The 21,000-nt window shown below is 37.9% G+C and overlaps 1 long non-coding RNA gene and 1 other non-coding gene across 4 annotated transcripts in view; one reads left to right on the forward strand and one right to left on the reverse strand.

Annotated features, from left to right (window-relative positions):
- LOC143878167 (uncharacterized) overlaps window positions 1-21,000 on the reverse strand; it is a 67,538-nt gene that overhangs the window by 5,195 nt on the left and 41,343 nt on the right. The gene's annotated exons all lie outside the window — the stretch shown is intronic.
- LOC143846189 (U5 spliceosomal RNA) lies at window positions 16,869-16,984 on the forward strand. Its single transcript, XR_013234684.1, has one exon. It is a non-coding gene; the product is annotated as a U5 spliceosomal RNA (small nuclear RNA).

Consider the following 21,000-nt stretch of genomic DNA (forward strand, 5'->3'; position numbering starts at 1 on the left):
GAAAACCTACTGGGTAAGGCGTGCTTGAACGGCGTGCGTCAACGGCGTGCTTAACGGTCTTCACCGGCGTGCTTTACCGGCGGCTTCAACGGCGTGCTTCACCGACGATGGGGTGGGTTTCTCCGTCGAAAATGAGAAAGGCAAAAGGAAAGAAAAAGGTAACTTTGAAAAAGTAAAAAAACAGAGGATGTGAATTCTTTATTTGAAAAGGGTAAAGGGCATTTGTGTCCTCCCCAAAATATGAATAGTGTAAAGCACTCTTCTTTGGTCCTATTCAAAACACCACTGTTTTTTTAATATTCGTGCAAAAAAGGACTTTTTTGGTCATTTTCCCTTTAAATAACAAAGGAAAGTTTTCCTATATGTCTTTTTATATTCTATAAAAGAAGGCTTAGGATCTCTAGAATTGTTTAGGGTCTCTAGAATTTTGTTCTTTCATTGTTCCATACCGTTCCATCTAATGTTTTCATGCCACATGGTTTCGTTATTGAACTTGGAGTGCAGTCTTCTTTCATCGATAGTGGTTGGCACCGTATGTCTTCAGGATTTTATTTCCCTGTGCCACCTGCATAAGTGGGGAAATAAAATCTCTGGGGCCATGTTTGAAAGCGTGAAAAATTATTCCATGGAATACTCATGGGCCCAACTGTATGAGAGGGGTTTTGTTAAGATTTGTCAATCGGATGATGATAAGAACTGGTTGTTCATCATTTGGAGGTAGATTAGGGAAGTTGGTTTAGATTAGCATGATCTCCATCTCATGTTCTTATCTTTATCTCTCTCTCTCTCTCTCTCTATGTTTATCTGTAAATGCTTATTTAAGCATCTTTTACTCATTAATGAAAATGATCAGAGATTAGTGATATCTGGAATTTAACATGGTCAATGATGAAAATGATCAGAGATTAGTGATATCTGGAATCACCACATAGCTTCTGTTTTTGGGCGGATGGCCAATTGGCCATCATCGCCGATTGATGCAGTCAATCATCGCCGCCATCCCGCCCAAAGCCCACCATTCGTTCATCTTCAAGCTCCCCCACAGTTGAGAAGAGCATCCAAAATAGCTTTTTTATGTTTGGTTTCTTTGATGTGTTACATTGGGATTTGGGATGAGGGGCGGGAATCAAGAAGAAGAGAAGGGTTTTTCTTATAAAAAAGATGGGTAAGGGCTATACAGCTTTATAAGCAACCAAGGCCATCATAATTCTTCTCTCTCTTTCTTTGTTTTTGCATGCCCTTGTTATTTTTTGTCTTAACACCTCTTCCACTAGATTCCAAAGCTCTAGAAGACTTCAAATGCACAGCTATTAATGCTAGCTGCCTATGACCTATGGTTCTCAATTCGAAATTACGGCCATTGATTATTTAAAGCAAAACCGCTAGTTGCCCTTCCATTTAAAACAATAATCATCCATCAAGTCATAGGTCATCTTGCGTTTCACAATAGTATTTGTCCTTCCAAGCCACTAGTTGCCCCTTCTCTATGTCCATTTTTATCGTTTTTCACTATTTTTCGACTTTAATTTCAGTTTTTCCTCTATTTCAGTTGAGGTACCTCTCTTTTAGTTGTGGTCTTCTGACACTGTTCTTGGCGGACGGCCGATCGGGCACAGCTTCTACTTCTTTTTCTTTCATCAACTTCTTTGTTTGACGTCTCAACAGTCACCTTGTACATCAATCCGGCCATTCTAACATGCTGGCGGTGGAAAATCTCTTGTTGCCGCAGCTTTGAAGAAGGCAACTTCAAGAAGCAGTATGGTTGGCCTTCAATTCTCCATCAGCAAAAATCGCCCAATTTCTAAAAGCCAGAAAATACACAGACCTTTTTTCATGTAAACCTTTCTTTGAGTGTAAATACTGTAATTGACGAATCGTGTTTTCATGATGTGTGTTACAGCTTCTACATGTTGATTATTAAAAATCAAATTATTAGATATCCTGAATTATACTGTGGATTATTGTATCCTCGTTGATCTGTCCCTAATCACCACCATTCATTGGCATCTTATAATTGACATAATCACTAATAACGCATTAACAAATAACATGCGCATGTTAAATGTTAGAGTAATGGTAAACTCAAGGGCGCCCTTGCATAAATGAGATGAAAGGTAGCCCCCATTGGTTGAAAGTTACCAAAGTGGATTTAAAATAGCACCCAAAAATGTGAAGTAAAAAAGGTTTTGGTGACTTTCAACCAATGGGGGTGCCCTTTCATCTCATTTATACAAGGGCACCCCTGAGATTAGCATTCCTCCAAATGTTATTATAGTTATCTTCTGACCTTAATCATTGTCAGCTTTAGGAATCCAATTTTGTCTTCATTCACGAGGTGGCTGCCCCATAATCTTATTTGCAAATAAGGAGCTACTCCAAGGTTGCATTCGGCAACCACTCATGCATTTTTCTATTTGACACTTTCTCTGCAAATTGCTGCTAAAGACTGTTACATAAGAAACTGTTCAATAAAGTGAGGAATGCCATTATCTAAACAAGAGAGTGCAGGTATCATTACCTTAATCATACTGATGTGATTATGTAGCCAAACAGTTATGTCGGTACTCAAGGGATAATCACTAGACATTCTACTTTTAGCATAATCTCATTTGGGACAGCACATATAGAAAAAACTACAGATAGGAGGGTTTAGGATCATCCTATGGCGATGATTTACAAGGTACAACCAATTTATGCTGTGACCAATCAAATGAACGGTTTGGATCATCCCAAGAAATGGGCCCCACTGTACATTCTGAAAAATACTGGACTTCAGAAGCTCAGATCATATCCAGAAAGTTTTGTAAGCTAACAAAGTACAGATAGGAACTTGGATTTGAAGCAAATAGAACAGCCGAACAGGACACTAAATCACACAGCTGTAGATGAAAAGCCTTTTATTTCTTGGTCTAGGTAAGAATAAGATCATGCTGGCAACAATCAGCGAAGGAATAAACTTTTTCCAAAAATCAGAGACCCACCCCGATACACTCTTGGCTCAGTCTGGTTCAATTGATCAAGCAACAAGTACAACAGCACGAGTTACAAACCAGAGGACCAGAGGCCAGCCAAAATGGATGGCAGATTATGTGAGGGCTTAAGGAAACTAATAAGACTTAAGCTGGGGAGGTTAATACAGTTGAGATTGGTTAGAACTAGAGTTAGTTAGCTGGTTAAAATGCTGTAACTATAGTCAATAGACAGTTGATGGTTGTAACGGTGGTAACAGATTGTACTAAAGGATATAGCTGTACTCTTTGAGGAGAATAACTAAGAAAATACTAAGAACTTCTTTCTCTTTTCTACTCTTCCTCTGTTTCTTCTCTCAAGGTTTTTCCTCTTTCTTGATTCTTTCTAATTGCAGAAGTGCAGATTGCATTATCAATCAGATTCTTCTTCCAAGAAGCATCACACCCCTGAACTTGCCACCAGCAGCATAACCATGGCGAAGATTGCCAAAGAAACAAATACCTCCTCGCTTTGATCAAGATCCCCAAGACTTCATTTACCCATAATAATGCAAAATTGATGATCATTCCTGGCATTACAATCAAGCTTCGACGAGCTTTCGAATGATTATTGTTCTGTGGGTCATGTGATATAGTATAACTTTTCAGCTAGATTTTGATCGTACGAAGAAGATTGATCACAGGAAGGAGATTGATCATAGCCCAGATTTTAAACAATGAATAAAGCAAAAATAGGAGCAAAAGAGAGATGGAAAAACTAATTAATGTTCGTGACCCTGACCCGGGATAGAATGTAGGATAGTGTGACGTAAATAGGGCTTCATCCTTCACAATAATCAAAAGGTCAGTACGCCACTAAAATGAGGTAGGATAAAAGAACGCAAATAACACTATTCATGTCATTGTTCATGTCACTATTTATATACTATTTTCATCACTGTTCACAATGCTATTCATATCATTATTCATAAGGTTTGAGTTTGAGGCTAAGTTCATTTACTCTTGTCTAAAAGTCAGTAGTTAGAAGTTTGAAGTGTTAGGATTGTCAGTGCTTTAAAAAGAGTAATTAGTTTAGTACGTCTTCTATGTTTATTTTATCTTTTTTTAATTAGAAACGTAGTCTGATTAGAACTCTAATTATCTTATATAATGAATATGACAAAATTTGCTGAAAAGTGAGCCTGTGTGGCTGCTCCCTCATGCAACAGCAAGCCGCGGAATGCCTTTCTGCGCTATATTAATTGGGACTTCTATTTGAAATAGTTTTTTTTTTTTTTTTTTTTTTTTTTTTGACATGGAATAAGAAAAGGGAAGTTTAGTTGTAGCACAGAAAATTTCTATAATTATTTTTGTTCTTGAAATTGTTGCACGTTTCGCTATTGTTCGTGAGAGATTTTCTCGGTGAAAGCTTCCCTCTTTGACAGCCTTTGCTAGAATTCTCTGCAAGGTTCACTAAAACACTTGTCTACGATTGTAATAAAATTAGACCGGACCTCTTGGGCCTCAATTATCATTTTTTGGGCATTAGTACCTAAGTAGCGCTTAGCTATAGAATTATATTGTCGATATTTGAATTCAAAAGTTAACCATCAAGTTTTAGACTTTATTCTTAGCAAAAGCTATGAATAGACATTCATTTGCTAAAATTGATCACATATTAGGTTTTCTACAAACATGGGAAGACTTGGAGAAAATGAAATGTTACCTCTATCACAGTCTAATGTAGGCATTTGATGCAGCATTTTTTACATGGTCAAGCATCTTTGATATATAGCTTATACCAAACTCAAACATGGAAAATTCTCTATAAACACACTAGGTGTTGCTTACCCAGATGGTCTCCAAGAGTGAAAAGTATGACATGAGCAACATAATCATGCAGTAAGAACCCAAAGCCAAGGTTTTCTTTATCCACACCAATATGTGTTACGGTGCTTCCAGTCCTTTGCCCTCCTTTAGGGCTCCCATCATCAAAGTTGATGTTTGAAACCCAATTCAATTTCCAAAACTCTTGTAGTAACTCTTGGACCCTCTCTCTCAATTGTTTTAAAAACTGTACATCCTCCACATTATTCCCTGGTTAGATGGTCAACCCAAGTCACGGACTGTTGGACAAAGTTCTAGGTTTATCACAAAATTTTCTCAGTTTGTTAGGTATTGTTTGTAAATTTCCTTATTTTCATAGTTCTAGTAACCTCAAGTCAATGTGTTGCACATCCCTTATCCATGCTCAATTTCAACATCTACTTATATGATAAACCTAAGTCAGTGCATAGTTTATGTCAATAACCACTCCCACGCTTTTGAAAGCATAGGTTGCCTCCTTAGTGGTCAGTGCTCCATTGGGGATTTACCTCCCCTTCACAAATACATCAGCAACTAGAAAGCACCTCACATCCCTAATTCCTGGGACCCATCACCTTAAATCAAGAGGTTTTCTATCTTTGGAAATAAGAGCAATAAAACTAGCATTGTTCAATGTATTGTTGGCTTGTGGAATGGGAAAACTAAGGTCTAATTTAAGATGCAATATGATTCACCTAAATCTAATCGATACAGGGTTTCAACGGTAAGTATCTAACCTTGATATGATTAAAATCAATAACCAAAACAAACGAAAGAATTGAAAATCATGGAATTGCAATAAAGAGAGTAGAATAAATGATGAGAATAAGAAAGAGATTTATAAACACCTTTGGTAGAGAAAGAGAAGGATAGAATCACCATGACATCACACCAAGGCCTACCCAAGGCATCACATCACTAGGGTTGTCGAGGCATCACACCACGACGTATGGGATTTCACATCCAAGATTGCACATGGCAAGGTGTTTCTTCTTCATTCATTCACAACTCGACGGCCCTTAGGCCTACAATATATATATATATATATATATATATATAGGCTTCCACACGAATTCTTGAGAGTTCATACGACTTGAAACGAACATGTAGGTTCCCGCATATATGAGATGTGAGTCAATCTTGTCACAACTTGAATTGTGATGCCGATCATCAGCCTCAATAGAATATGTCATGTTGCCTTTGGTCCTAACATAGCCTACGCATCATAATCAATTCAAATTGTTCATGAAAAGTAGCAACTAAAAATTTGTCTTGGCCCATCTTAGTTGATAGATGAAATATGCTGAGTTGATAGATGAGATTCAAGAAAGAAAACAAGGTTTGGTTTAAGGTTTCGTCATGTTAAAAGATCAGCCAATTGAGAGCCTGATAGGTTGGCTTGTGCTGTTGTATTTCTAAAGTTCGGTGTGTTAGCTCAAGGAGTAGCAGCATACCCAGAGAAAACTAGAGCCGTCAACGAATAGTCTCTCCCTAAGAATGTCCATGAGGTAAAGAGTTTCCATGCATTAGCCACTTTTTGTCGGCGATTCATTCGTGGCTTTAGCATCATTATTGCTCATATTATCGATTGCATTCAAAAATGAGAGTTAAAGTCGATAAAAGCTGCCATCGAGGCTTTTGAGGAAATCCAGAAACTATTGATAGAAGCGCTTGTGCTTCGACTTCAAAATTTCTCCAAAGCCTTTGATGTTGCTTCTGATGCTTCAAGAGTAGGCATTGGTGGTGTACCTAGCCAGGAGGGTAATCCGGTCGCATTCTTCAGCAAGAAATTAAATGATGCAAATTGAAAATATAGCACGTATGAGAAAGAACTCTGTGTGTTTGTTCAATCACTGCGTTATTGGCATCATCACTTGTTACTACCAAACACTTAGGTACATGAGTATGATTCCTTGTGTTGTTCTCGCGCTTCTCACCCCAAAAAACGACGGAAGTTGGCATATGCGTGTTGATAGTCGAGCGATCAACAAGATCGTAGTCAAGTATGGATTCCCAATTCCATGACTTGAAGATATGTTGGACATGATGGCTAGATCCGAACGGTTTTCAAAGATTGATCTTAAGAGTGGCAATTTATCAGATTCATATCCGCCCAAGTGACGAGTGGAAAATTGCCTTCAAGACGAATGATGGTAAATATTAGTGTCTGGTCGAGCCTTTTGGCTTGACCAATGCGCCTAGCCCTTTCATGGTGATGATGCCATTAATAAGGCAGTTCCCGGTTGTCTATTTTGATGACATCCTCATCTACAATCGAACACCGAAGGAACATCTCCTACACTGAAGAAAAGTGTATTGTATTGAGGGAGGAGAAGCATTAGGCATATGAGTATGATTCCTTGTGTTGTTCTCGCGCTTCTCACCCAAAAAAACGACGGAAGTTGGCATATGCGTGTTGATAGTCGAGCGATCAATAAGATCATAGTCAAGTATCGATTCCCAATTACATGACTTGAAGATATGTTGGACATGATGGCCGGAGAGTGGCTATTTATCAGATTCATATCCGCCCAAGTGACGAGTGGAAAATTGCCTTCAAGAGGAATGATGGTAAATGTTTGTGTCTGGTCGAGCCTTTTGGCTTGACCAATGATCATGGCCCTTTCATGCGCATCGTGACATAGGTGTTGATGCCATTAATAAGGTAGTTCCCGGTCGTCTATTTTGACGACATACTCATCTACAATCAAACACCGAAGGAACATCTCCTACACTTGAGAAAAGTGTACTATATTGAGGCAAGAGAAGCATTGTTTGAATTTTAAAAAGTGTTCCGCCATGAACCATCATGCTGTATTTCCAGAGTTCGGTATTTAGGCAGGAGAAGCATTGTTTGAATTTTAAAAAGTGTTCCCCCATGAACCATCATGCTGTATTTCCAGAGTTCGGTGTGTCAACTCAAAGGGTTGCAGCCATGGTTTTAAATTTCGGTTTCAACATCCATTTCGGCCTTGGCCGAAATTACCGAAATTTCGTAATATTTCTATATTTTCTATAAAAAAATCAATTTCCGAAATTTCGGCCGAAATTTGGTAAAACCCAGTATTTCGGACTTCGCCAAATTTCGGTTTCGATCTCAACCGAAATCTGAAATTTCGGATTTCGTCCAAAATTTAAAACCATGGTTGCAGCAGACCCAAACCATGGTTTCAACATCCATTTCGGCCTTGGCCGAAATTACAGAAATTTCGTAATATTTCTATATTTTCTATAAAAAATCAATTTCCGAAATTACGGCCGAAATTTGGTAAAACCCAGTATTTCGGACTTCGCCAAATTTCGGTTTCGATCTCAACCGAAATCTGAAATTTCGGATTTCGTCCAAAATTTAAAACCATGGTTGCAGCAGACCCAAACCATGGTTTCAACATCCATTTCGGCCTTGGCCGAAATTACAGAAATTTCGTAATATTTCTATATTTTCAATAAAAAATCAATTTCCGAAATTACGGCCGAAATTTGGTAAAACCCAGTATTTCGGACTTCGCCAAATTTCGGTTTCGACCTCAACCGAAATCTGAAATTTCGGATTTCGTCCGAAATTTAAAACCATGGTTGCAGCAGACCCAAAGAAAGTTAGACCTATCAACGAATAGTCTGTACCTAAAAATGTTCACGAGGAAAAAAAATCCATGCATTAGGGACCTTTTATCGACGATTCATTCGTGGCTTTAGCACCAATATTGCTCCTATTACCAATTGCATTAGAAAATGAGAGATAATGTGAACAAAAGCTGTCATTGAGGCTTTTGAGGAAATCATGAAACAAATGATAGAAGCGCTTGTTCTTTGCCTTCAAGACTTCTCCAAATTCCTTGAGGTTGCTTGTGATGCCTCGGGAGTAGGCATCATCGGTATACATAGCCAAGATGGTCATTCGGTCGCTTTCTTCAACGAGAAATTAAATTATGTGAACCGGAAGTATGGCACGTATGAGAAGGAACTCTATGCATTGGCTCAATCACTGCGTTATTGGCGTCATTTATGTCAATTTTCTATCCTTCTATCTTCCAGTAAATTTGAGGCTTTATTGAATGCAGCTTTGCTGATGGAGCTTTCTTGCATGGTTGATCTAGTTATTACACATTTATCTTCTCTTGCAGAAGGTTGATGTTGCCTATCATTCAAGCACCCAATTGGACCGAACCATTTGAAATTATGTGTGATGCTTCGGACTTTGCAATAGGCTCGTGTTGGGTCAAAGATTCAATAAATTACCGCATGTAATCTATTATGCAAGTAGGACTCTCAATGATACACAACTCAACTACACCACTACGGAAAAGGAATTCTTAGCGGTTGTGTTTGCATTAGAGTTGTATTTAATTATCTTTTAATTGTCTTTTAAACAAATATTGGTTTTAGTTGCCTTTTAATTCTAGGTTTCAAGTTTGATTTCAAATCTAATTTTTCCGTTTTAATGCTGTTAGTAAATTTTCGAAGCTAATTTTAGACAGGTAAACGACTAAATCAGAAAAAAGCATAAACATAAAAGTTGTAGATCGTTCAAAATCCTTCGAAATGAGTACTTATGGCTTAAAATACGAGTTCAGATGAGTAAGATATGACTGTTTTAAAAAACAGTATTTTTAATTCCAGATTCTAAAATTCATACTTTAGTTTTTGATTTTCTAATTAGAATAGTTTTAATTTGTTTGTTAATTAGAACTGATTTCTTTCATTAATTTGAACTGATTTTTCTTATTTAGTATTTACTTAATAGAATAATTAAATCTTTATTTCACTTTGCCTAGATATAGGAAATAAAATAATAATCAAATTAAAGTTAGTTTCGATCTTTGTTTTGTTTAAGGATTAAATTTATAGTGAGTTGTTGGCTCCGAGGTAAATTCACGGAAATCCTGAGACCCATGCCAGGCAATAACTTATTATACTTTTATTTCTAAATAATATAAAAATAGGAAGTCTACATTCTCTTCCCTGAGTTCGACCCGTAACTACACGCGATCCGTGCACTTGCGGTTACTTTTTAAATCACAATAAGAGAATATAAGATCTTTTGGAATGAGACCATTGTCAATTGTGTTGTTTGTTTAAGTGCTAAACAGCCCACACCGGTGATTGGTTAACAATTCAAATACCTGTATTTGTTTCCAGTTTTGTATATTAACAATATACGAAATTTTTAATACCACATTTAGCATGGAATTTTATTGATAGTTTGGTGACACAGCCGGTCAACAACACCTTATCTAAATGTTTTTATTATTTTCTGCAGGTATGGCTGCCAATTGTGGAGCTTGCAAGGTTCTTAAAAGGAAGCACTGCGCAGGTTGTAGATTTTATTTGTTTTTTTCAGCATTTAAAAGAAATGATTTTTGGTCGATCCATGAAATTTATGGATTGGCCAGCATAAATAAGCAGATGGAGTATGTAGTTGGGACAAATCCTCAACAAACTCAACAGTTTTTTGATAACTTGAAACAACAAGCTCAACAAAGAATGGATGATCCAATAAGGGGCAGCTGTGGGAGGATTCTGGAATTGGAAGAAGAGAATCGAGGTTTGAGACAACAAATTCATGACTTGCAAAGACAAGTTCTGAGGTTGACTGACAAAGAACTTATGGGAAATCGTCAGCCTGAAGTGGTAGGTGCTGAGGAGTTAACTGAGTACACACAAACTTATCAGCAACTAATCCGTCAGCCTGAAGTGGTAGGTGCTGAGGAGTTAAATGAGGGCACGCAAACTTTTCAGCATCTAATCCATCAGAATGATCTAGGGCAACAAGATGCGGAAGATGATTTTAGAGATATCTTGAATCTGTTAGGACCTGCTGATTTTGGAGATATCGGGCATCTGTTAGGACCTGGTGTTATGGATGGGAGTATACCGCCATAATTCTTAGACTCGAAACAGTACAACAACCGATTGAGGATTGGTGGCAGCATTTGGAATTGATTTTGGCGTTGAATATACTTGACCTTTTTTCTCTCTATTGACTCATTCTTTTGATTCCTTACACAGTAAAAGATTTTGGGGTGGTCGTTGTAATTCAAATAATGAGACATCTAAACTGAAAATGGATACTAAACCAGAGTATTAGAAATTTCCTTGCAGCCTCGCAACTCTTTTCATACTACAGCTTCTTGCATTCTTTTCCATCATAGTTGTGCTTCCAAGCATTTTTGCTTTGCTACAATTTTGAGTTTTGTAGAAATATCTGTGACTTCTATGTTGGTTACTAAATGGTTCAAATCTGTCTTTTGCATCAGCCTCATCATTTTTTTTTCAATGCCATGATAATTGGCTTAACTAACATTTGTTCTTACTGTTATGTATGCGATTTCTTACTATGGTCTTTTTTTTGAATGGTGAGAAGAACTTTATTAAAATAAAGATAGGAGGTCTAAACAGAAGGATAACAAAAAGTCAGAAAAAGAAGAAATACAAACAAAAACAATAAAGGCCAGAGAATGAATACAAACAAAAAACAATAAAGGCCCAGGGGCATCAAAGATCTGTCGAGTTTCTCTACCCGCCCAAGCTAATATATCCGCGTCATCTTAGCACGTGATGAAAACGAACACGAGAGTTTGCAAATTGCTCATGGATCTCATCTGCCATAGTATCAAATTAACATAGAATCAAAGGTCTCTAGAGTTTCTCTGCCCATCCCTGCCTAAGCAAATATATCTGCGTCATCGTCGGCCGATCTTAGCTTTGACATTATCTTTATATGCCCACTGGCTTATCAGCTCAGATGAGCAGAGATGTCCGGTGATGGAAATTTTTAACATATTGGATTTGGTTCCCTGCAATAGTAATGCAGTATGTCAATTTTCTATCCTTCTATCTTCCAGTAAATTTGAGGCTTTATTGAATGCAGCTTTGCTGATGGAGCTTTCTTGCATGGGTGATCTAGTTATTACACATTTATCTTCTCTTGCAGAAGGTTGATGTTGCCTATTATTCAAGCACCCAATTGGACCGAACCATTTGAAATTATGTGTGATGCTTCGGACTTTGCAATAGGCTCGTGTTGGGTCAAAGATTCAATAAATTACCGCATGTAATCTATTATGCAAGTAGGACTCTCAATGATACACAACTCAACTACACCACTACGGAAAAAGAATTCTTAGCGGTTGTGTTTGCATTAGAGTTGTATTTAATTATCTTTTAATTGTCTTTTAAACAAATATTGGTTTTAGTTGCCTTTTAATTCTAGGTTTCAAGTTTGATTTCAAATCTAATTTTTCCGTTTTAACATTACTATTGCAGGGAACCAAATCCAATATGTTAAAAATTTCCATCACCGGACATCTCTGCTCATCTGAGCTGATAAGCCAGTGGGCATATAAAGATAAAATCAAAGCTAAGATCGGCCGACGATGACGCATATATATTTGCTTAGGCAGGGATGGGCAGAGAAACTCTAGAGACCTTTGATTCTATGTTAATTTGATACTATGGCAGATGAGATACATGAGCAATTTGCAAACTCTCGTGTTCGTTTTCATCACGTGCTAAGATGACGCGGATATATTAGCTTGGGCGGGTAGAGAAACTCGACAGATCTTTGATCCCCCTGGGCCTTTATTGTTTTTTGTTTGTATTCATTCTCTGGCCTTTATTGTTTTTGTTTGTATTTCTTCTTTTTCTGACTTTTTGTTATCCTTCTGTTTAGACCTCCTATCTTTATTTTAATAAAGTTCTTCTCACCATTCAAAAAAAAGACCATAGTAAGAAATCGCATACATAATAGTAAGAACAAATGTTAGTTAAGCCAATTATCATGGCATTGAAAAAAAATGATGAGGCTGATGCAAAAGACAGATTTGAACCATTTAGTAACCAACATAGAAGTCACAGATATTTCTACAAAACTCAAAATTGTAGCAAAGCAAAAATGCTTGGAAGCACAACTATGATGTAAAAGAATGCAAGAAGCTGTAGTATGAAAAGAGTTGCGAGGCTGCAAGGAAATTTCTAATACTCTGGTTTAGTATCCATTTTCAGTTTAGGTGTCTCATTATTTGAATTACAACGACCACCCCAAAATCTTTTACTGTGTAAGGAATCAAAAGAATGAGTCAATAGAGAGAAAAAAGGTCAAGTATATTCAACGCCAAAATCAATTCCAAATGCTGCCACCAATCCTCAATCGGTTGTTGTACTGTTTCGAGTCTAAGAAATATGGCGGTATACTCCCATCCATAACACCAGGTGCTAACAGATGCCCGATATCTCCAAAATCAGCAGGTCCTAACAGATTCAAGATATCTCTAAAATCATCTTCCGCATCTTGTTGCCCTAGATCATTCTGATGGATTAGATGCTGAAAAGTTTGCGTGCCCTCATTTAACTCCTCAGCACCTACCACTTCAGGCTGACGGATTAGTTGCTGATAAGTTTGTGTGTACTCAGTTAACTCCTCAGCACCTACCATTTCAGGCTGACGATTTCCCATAAGTTCTTTGTCAGTCAACCTCAGAACTTGTCTTTGCAAGTCATGAATTTGTTGTCTCAACCTCGATTCTCTTCTTCCAATTCCAGAATCCTCCCACAGCTGCCCCTTATTGGATCATCCATTCTTTGTTGAGCTTGTTGTTTCAAGTTATCAAAAAACTGTTGAGTTTGTTGAGGATATGTCCCAACTACATACTCCATCTGCTTATTTATGCTGGCCAATCCATAAATTTCATGGATCGACCAAAAATCATTTCTTTTAAATGCTGAAAAAAACAAATAAAATCTACAACCTGCGCAGTGCTTCCTTTTAAGAACCTTGCAAGCTCCACAATTGGCAGCCATACCTGCAGAAAATAATAAAAACATTTAGATAAGGTGTTGTTGACCGGCTGTGTCACCAAACTATCAATAAAAGTCCATGCTAAATGTGGTATTAAAAATTTCGTATATTGTTAATATACAAAACTGGAAACAAATGCAGGTATTTGAATTGTTAACCAATCACCGGTGTGGGCTGTTTAGCACTTAAACAAACAACACAATTGACAATGGTCTCATTCCAAAAGATCTTATATTCTCTTATTGTGATTTAAAAAGTAACCGCAAGGGCACGGATCGCTTGTAGTTACGGGTCGAACTCAGGGAAGAGAATGTAGACTTCCTATTTTTATATTATTTAGAAATAAAAGTATAATAAGTTATTGCCTGGCATGGGTCTCAGGATTTCCGTGGATTTACCTCGGAGCCAACAACTCACTATAAATTTAATCCTTAAACAAAACAAAGATCGAAACTAACTTTAATTTGATTATTATTTTATTTCCTATATCTAGGCAAAGTGAAATAAAGATTTAATGATTCTATTAAGTACATACTAAATAAGAAAAATCAGTTCAAATTAATGAAAGAAATCAGTTCTAATTAACAAACAAATTAAAACTATTCTAATTAGAAAATCAAAAACTAAAATATGAATTTTAGAATCTGGAATTAAAAATATTGTTTACTAAAACAGTCATATCTTACTCATCTGAACTCGTATTTTAAGCCATAAGTACTCATTTCGAAGGATTTTGAAAGATCTACAACTTTTATGTTTATGCTTTTTTCTGATTTAGTCGTTTACCTGTTTAAAATTAGCTTTGAAAATTGACTAAAAGCATTAAAACGGAAAAATTAGATTTGAAATCAAACTTGAAACCTAGAATTAAAAGGCAACTAAAACCAATATTTGTTTAAAAGACAATTAAAAGATAATTAAATACAACTCTAATGCAAACACAACCGCTAAGAATTCTTTTTCCGTAGTGGTGTAGTTGTGTTGTGTATCATTGAGAGTCCTACTTGCATAATAGATTACATGCGGTAATTTATTGAATCTTTGACCCAACACGAGCCTATTGCAAAGTCCGAAGCATAACACATAATTTCAAATGGTTCGGTCCAATTGGGTGCTTGAATGATAGGCAACATCAACCTTCTGCAAGAGAAGATAAATGTGTAATAACTAGATCACCCATGCAAGAAAGCTCCATCAGCAAAGCTGCATTCAATAAAGCCTCCAATTTACTGGAAGATAGAAGGATAGAAAATTGACATACTGCATTACTATTGCAGGGAACCAAATCCAATATGTTAAAAATTTCCATCACCGGACATCTCTGCTCATCTGAGCTGATAAGCCAGTGGGCATATAAAGATAATGTCAAAGCTAAGATCGGCCGACGATGACACAGATATATTTACTTAGGCAGGGATGGGCAGAGAAACTCTAGAGACCTTTGATTCTATGTTAATTTGATACTATGGCAGATGAGATCCATGAGCAATTTGCAAACTCTCGTGTTCGTTTTCATCACGTGCTAAGATGACGCGGATATATTTGCTTGGGCGGGTAGAGAAACTCGACAGATCTTTGATCCCCCTGGGCCTTTATTATTTTTTGTTTGTATTCGTTCTCCGGCCTTTATTGTTTTTGTTTGTATTTCTTCTTTTTCTGACTTTTTGTTCTCCTTCTGTTTAGACCTCCTATCTTTATTTTAATAAAGTTCTTCTCACCATTCAAAAAAAAGACCATAGTAAGAAATCGCATACATAATAGTAAGAACAAATGTTAGTTAAGCCAATTATCATGGCATTGAAAAAAAATGATGAGGCTGATGCAAAAGACAGATTTGAACCATTTAGTAACCAACATAGAAGTCACAGATATTTCTACAAAACTCAAAATTGTAGCAAAGCAAAAACGCTTGGAAGCACAACTATGATGTAAAAGAATGCAAGAAGCTGTAGTATGAAAAGAGTTGCGAGGCTGCAAGGAAATTTCTAATACTCTGGTTTAGTATCCATTTTCAGTTTAGGTGTCTCATTATTTGAATTACAACGACCACCCCAAAATCTTTTACTGTGTAAGGAATCAAAAGAATGAGTCAATAGAGAGAAAAAAGGTCAAGTATATTCAACGCCAAAATCAATTACAAATGCTGCCACCAATCCTCAATCGGTTGTTGTACTGTTTCGAGTCTAAGAAATATGGCGGTATACTCCCATCCATAACACCAGGTCCTAACAGATGCCCGATATCTCCAAAATCAGCAGGTCCTAACAGATTCAAGATATCTCCAAAATCATCTTCAGCATCTTGTTGCCCTAGATCATTCTGATGGATTAGATGCTGAAAAGTTTGCGTGCCCTCATTTAACTCCTCAGCACCTACCACTTCAGGCTGACGGATTAGTTGCTGATAAGTTTGTGTGTACTCAGTTAACTCCTCAGCACCTACCACTTCAGGCTGACGATTTCCCATAAGTTCTTTGTCAGTCAACCTCAGAACTTGTCTTTGCAAGTCATGAATTTGTTGTCTCAACCTCGATTCTCTTCTTCCAATTCCAGAATCCTCCCACAGCTGCCCCTTATTGGATCATCCATTCTTTGTTGAGCTTGTTGTTTCAAGTTATCAAAAAACTGTTGAGTTTGTTGAGGATTTGTCCCAACTACATACTCCATCTGCTTATTTATGCTGGCCAATCCATAAATTTCATTGATCGACCAAAAATCATTTCTTTTAAATGCTGAAAAAAACAAATAAAATCTACAACCTGCGCAGTGCTTCCTTTTAAGAACCTTACAAGCTCCACAATTGGCAGTCATACCTGCAGAAAATAATAAAAACATTTAGATAAGGTGTTGTTGACCGGCTGTGTCACCAAACTATCAATAAAAGTCCATGCTAAATGTGGGATTAAAAATTTCGTATATTGTTAATATACAAAACTGGAAACAAATGCAGGTATTTGAATTGTTAATCAATCATCGGTGTGGGCTGTTTAGCACTTAAACAAACAACACAATTGACAATGGTCTCATTCCAGGAGTTTGTTCTCTATAGTGACCCCCAAGCACTCGGGTATTTTAGAATTAATCCTTGTGTTATTCCTGCGCTTCTCACACCCAAAAAAGATGAAAGTTGGCGTATGTGTGTTTATAGTCGGGCGATGAAGAAGATCGAAGTCAAGTATCAGCTCCCAATTCCGCAAGTTGAAAATTTGTTGGACGTGATGGCTGGATCCGAGCAGCATTCAAAGATTAATCTTAAAAGCGGCTATGATGGTCACATCATAGTGAACTATTCTTTTGCCTTTCACTAAAGAATATCGTGTGTTCACCTTTTTAGAGGCATATGCCTATTTTTGGAGCGTTTTCAATTAAAGGCCCTATAAAACCATTCAAAAAAAAAAAATCTTAAAAGCGGTTATGATCAAATTCGTATCCACCCCATTGACGAGTGGAAAATTGCCTTCAAGATGAAGGATGGTCAATATGAATGCCTAGTCATGCCTATTTGGCTTGACCAATGCGTCTATCACTTTCATTCGCATTATGACACAAGTCTTGAGTCCATTTATAGGGCAGTGCTTGGTCGTCTATTTTGACGACATACTCATCTGCAAACCTACCCTGGAGGAACATCTCCTACCCTTGAGGAAAGTTTTTAACGTATTGAGGAAGGAGAAGCGTTATGTGAATTTAATAATGTGTTCCTCATGACCCAACTCAACAACTCAACTAAGCCTTTGTCCCAAACCAGTTGGGGTCGGCTCAAGGGGGTATGGTGTGTCAACTCAAGGGGGTGAAGCAGACCCAGAGAAAGTTAAAGTCATCAACAAATAATCTCTACCAAAGAATGTCCACGAGGTAAAGAGTTTCGATGCATTAACCACCTTTTATCGGCGATTCAGTCATGGCTTCGGAATCATTATTGCTCCTATTATTGTTTACTTAGAAAATGACAGTTTATGTGGACAAAAGATGCCAATGACGCTTTCTAGGTAATCAAGAAATGAATGATAGAAGTGCGTGCTTCGCCTTCAAGATTTCTCCAGAGTCTTTAATGATGTTGCTTGTGATTCCTCGGGAGTAGGCATTGGTGTACTTAGCCATGAGGGTCATCCGGTCGCATTCTTTAGCAAGAAATTAAATGATGTGAAATGGAAGTAAAGCAACTATGAGAAAGGACTTTGTGTTTGTTCAATCATTGCTTTATTGACGGCATTACTTGTTACCTCAGGAGTTCGTTCTCTATAGTAACCACCAAGCACTTACATACTTGACTATAAGTCCATGTGTCGTTCCCGGGCTTCTCACTCCTAAAAAGACAGAAGTTGGTGTATGTGTGTTGATAGTCGAGCGATCAACAATATCACAGTCAAGTATCATTTCCCCATTCAACGACTTGAAGAGATGTTGGACATGTTGGAGAAAAAGTTGATGGTGGAGATGGAAATGAAAGTTGAGATGCTTTAAGGCGCATTGTCGTTTTTCTTATGACGATATTCGCCCCCACCAATTATGTGCAAGGACCATGAATTCGCCTCCAAGATACAATGTAGCCTGGTGAATTCTTCACCAATTGTTTGTCAATGTTTTAGACCAAACGGAGAAAAACCTCGAATCACCTTTGGATTTAACAAGTATGCAAGACTAGTGTCGGTCTCTCGAGAATAACAAAACACTAGAGATAAAACTTCTAAAAATGTAAAGAATGAATTTTGAAAGGCTTCCAAGAGAGTGAAATCTGCTTAGGAATTTCTCAAATTCAAATTCCTCAAGTGGGTTTTCATAATCTTCTGTAAATGGGTGGTTTCTGCCCTTTTTATAGAGATTTTGGTGTCTTTTACCTTTGGAAAACATCCTAACAAGGCACCTTTCTAGATTGGTTTGAAATTTGACTGTTAGATTGCGCCAATACGCGATTCTACGGTCGAGATCAATCCTGGAGTGTGACTGTCGGCTTGTGTAAAACCTATGTTCTCCCCCATAACCTCTAGATCGTCAATACATGGTATCGATTACACTTGATCGGCTCTTGATCGTTGCATCGTGACGGGACGCGATCCGACGATCCACAATGCACACGATTGCCGACTAGCCGTTACCCACGATCAGACGCTTCAGATCGCACCCCTTCCTGGATTAGCCATTGGGGCACATAAGATCGACCGATCGACCAACTAATCACATCGTGGCTGATCCAATGACCAGACCAACCAACTAGTGATCAACTGACCAATCACCCTTGGTTTGCACCGATATTGATTGAACAGTCTATATCCAATCTAGAAAATTTTAAGCGCTCCAATCGGTCCTCTTGACAATGCGTCGTGCAAAGTGTGCCAAAAAGCGCCACTAGCGCCTTACAACCCTCTGCCCACACCTCAGGTGCGAGGATAGTACGTTGCACCGTCTTGTGGGTCCACCACTTGCTATAACCCATTGTGCAACAAAACAAAAGAGAGAAGTAGGTAAAGCTTTATATATCTCTGTCCAACTTCTTGAGTTTCCAATGTGGGACTATTCCCACAAAGCAATTTTCACCTCTTTTCAAAAAGCACCCACTTTTACAATCAAAATGCACTTTTCATGAGAAAACCTTTTCAAAACCATTTTATTTTGAAAATACTTCAACATGACATGATGGCCGGATCCGAGCGGTTTTCAAAGATTGATATTAAGAGCGGCTATCATCAGATTCGTATCTGCCTAGTGACGAGTGAAAATCACCTTCAAGACGAAGGATGGTCTATCCGTCTATATGAGAGCATGGCCATGCCTTTTAGCACTAGTGTGCCTAGCGCTTTCATGCGCATCATGACACAGGTGGTGAGCCCATTTACAAGGCAGTTCCTAATTGTATATTTTGACGAAAAATTCATCAACAATCGAACCCGAGAGGAACATTTACTACACTTGAGAAAAGTGTTTACGAATTGAGGGCTAAGGCAAGATAAGCATTATGCGAATTTAAAAAAAAGTGTTCGTCTATGAACCATCATGTTGTATTTATGAGGTTCAGTGTGTCAGCTCAAGGGGTTGCAGAAAGCCCAAAGAAAGTTAGAGCCATGCATTAGTACCATTAGCCACCTTTTATTCGGCATTCATCGTGGCTCTAATACCATTATTACTCTTGTTAGCAATTGCATTAGAAAATGAGTTCATGTGACAAAAGCTGCCATTGAGGCTTTTGAGGAAAAAAAAACGAATCATGAAAGCACGTGAGCTTCGCCTTGAAGATTTCTCCAAAGTCTTTGATGTTGCTTGTGATGCCTCGGGAATAGGCATTGGTGGTGTGTACTTAGCCAGGAGGGTTATTTAACCACATTCTTCTGTGAGAAATTAAATGAAACGAAATGAAACGAGCACTTAGGTACTTGAGTATGAGTCCTTGTGTTGTTCCCGCGCTTCTCACTCCCAAAGAAGACGGAAGTTGGCGTAAGTGTGTTTATAGTCGGGCGACCAACAAGATCACAGTCAATTATCGGTTCCCAATTCCGTGACTTGAAGATATGTTGTACATGATGGCCAGATCCAATTGGTTTTCAAAGATTGATCTTAAGAGTGCCTATCATAAGATTCATATCCACTCCTATGACCAATGGAAAATTGCCTTCAAGACGAAGGATAGTCATATAAGCGTCTTGTCAAGCCTCTTGGCATGACAAAATCCGTCTAGCGCTTTCATGCACATTATGATACAAGTATTGAGGCCATTAAGGGCAGTTCCTGGTCGTCTATTTTGATGACACACTCTTCTACAATTGAAACTCGGAGGAGCATCTCCGACACTTGAGGAAACTGTTTGCCGTATTGAGACATGAAAAGCTCTATGTGAATTTAGAAGTGTTCCTTCATGAAATATCATTTTGTACTTTTGGGATTCCGTGTGTCAGCTCAAGGGGTTGCAGCAGACCCAGAGCGATAAATGAATAGTTTGTACCTAAGAATGTCCACGAGGTAAACACTTTCTATGCATTAGCCACCTTTTATCGACTATTCATTCGTGGCTTTAGCACCATCATTGGTCCTATTATCAATTGCATTAGAAAATAAGAGTTTATGTGGACAAAAGCTGGCATTGAGGCTTTTGAGGAAATCAAGAAATGAATGATAGAAGTGCTCGTGCTTTGCCTTCAAGATATCTCCAAAGTCTATGAGGTTGTTGTGACGCTTTGGGAGTAGGCATTGGTGGTGTACTTAGCTAGGAGAGCCATCCGGTCGCCTTTCTTCAGCGAGAACAAATAATGCAAATCGGAAGTGCAGCACGTATGAGAAAGAACTCTGTGTTAGTTCAATCATTGCGTTATTGGCATCATTACTTGTTACCTCAGGAGTTCATTCCCTGACCAATGAGCACTTAGGTACTTGAGTATGTGTCCTTGTGCTGTTCCCGCAC

The sequence above is a fragment of the Tasmannia lanceolata genome, unplaced genomic scaffold (genome assembly GCF_043159265.1).
Source record: "Tasmannia lanceolata isolate RefF3 unplaced genomic scaffold, GAP_Taslan_0.1 ptg000002l, whole genome shotgun sequence".
In the NCBI taxonomy this organism is placed as follows: Eukaryota; Viridiplantae; Streptophyta; class Magnoliopsida; order Canellales; family Winteraceae; genus Tasmannia; species Tasmannia lanceolata.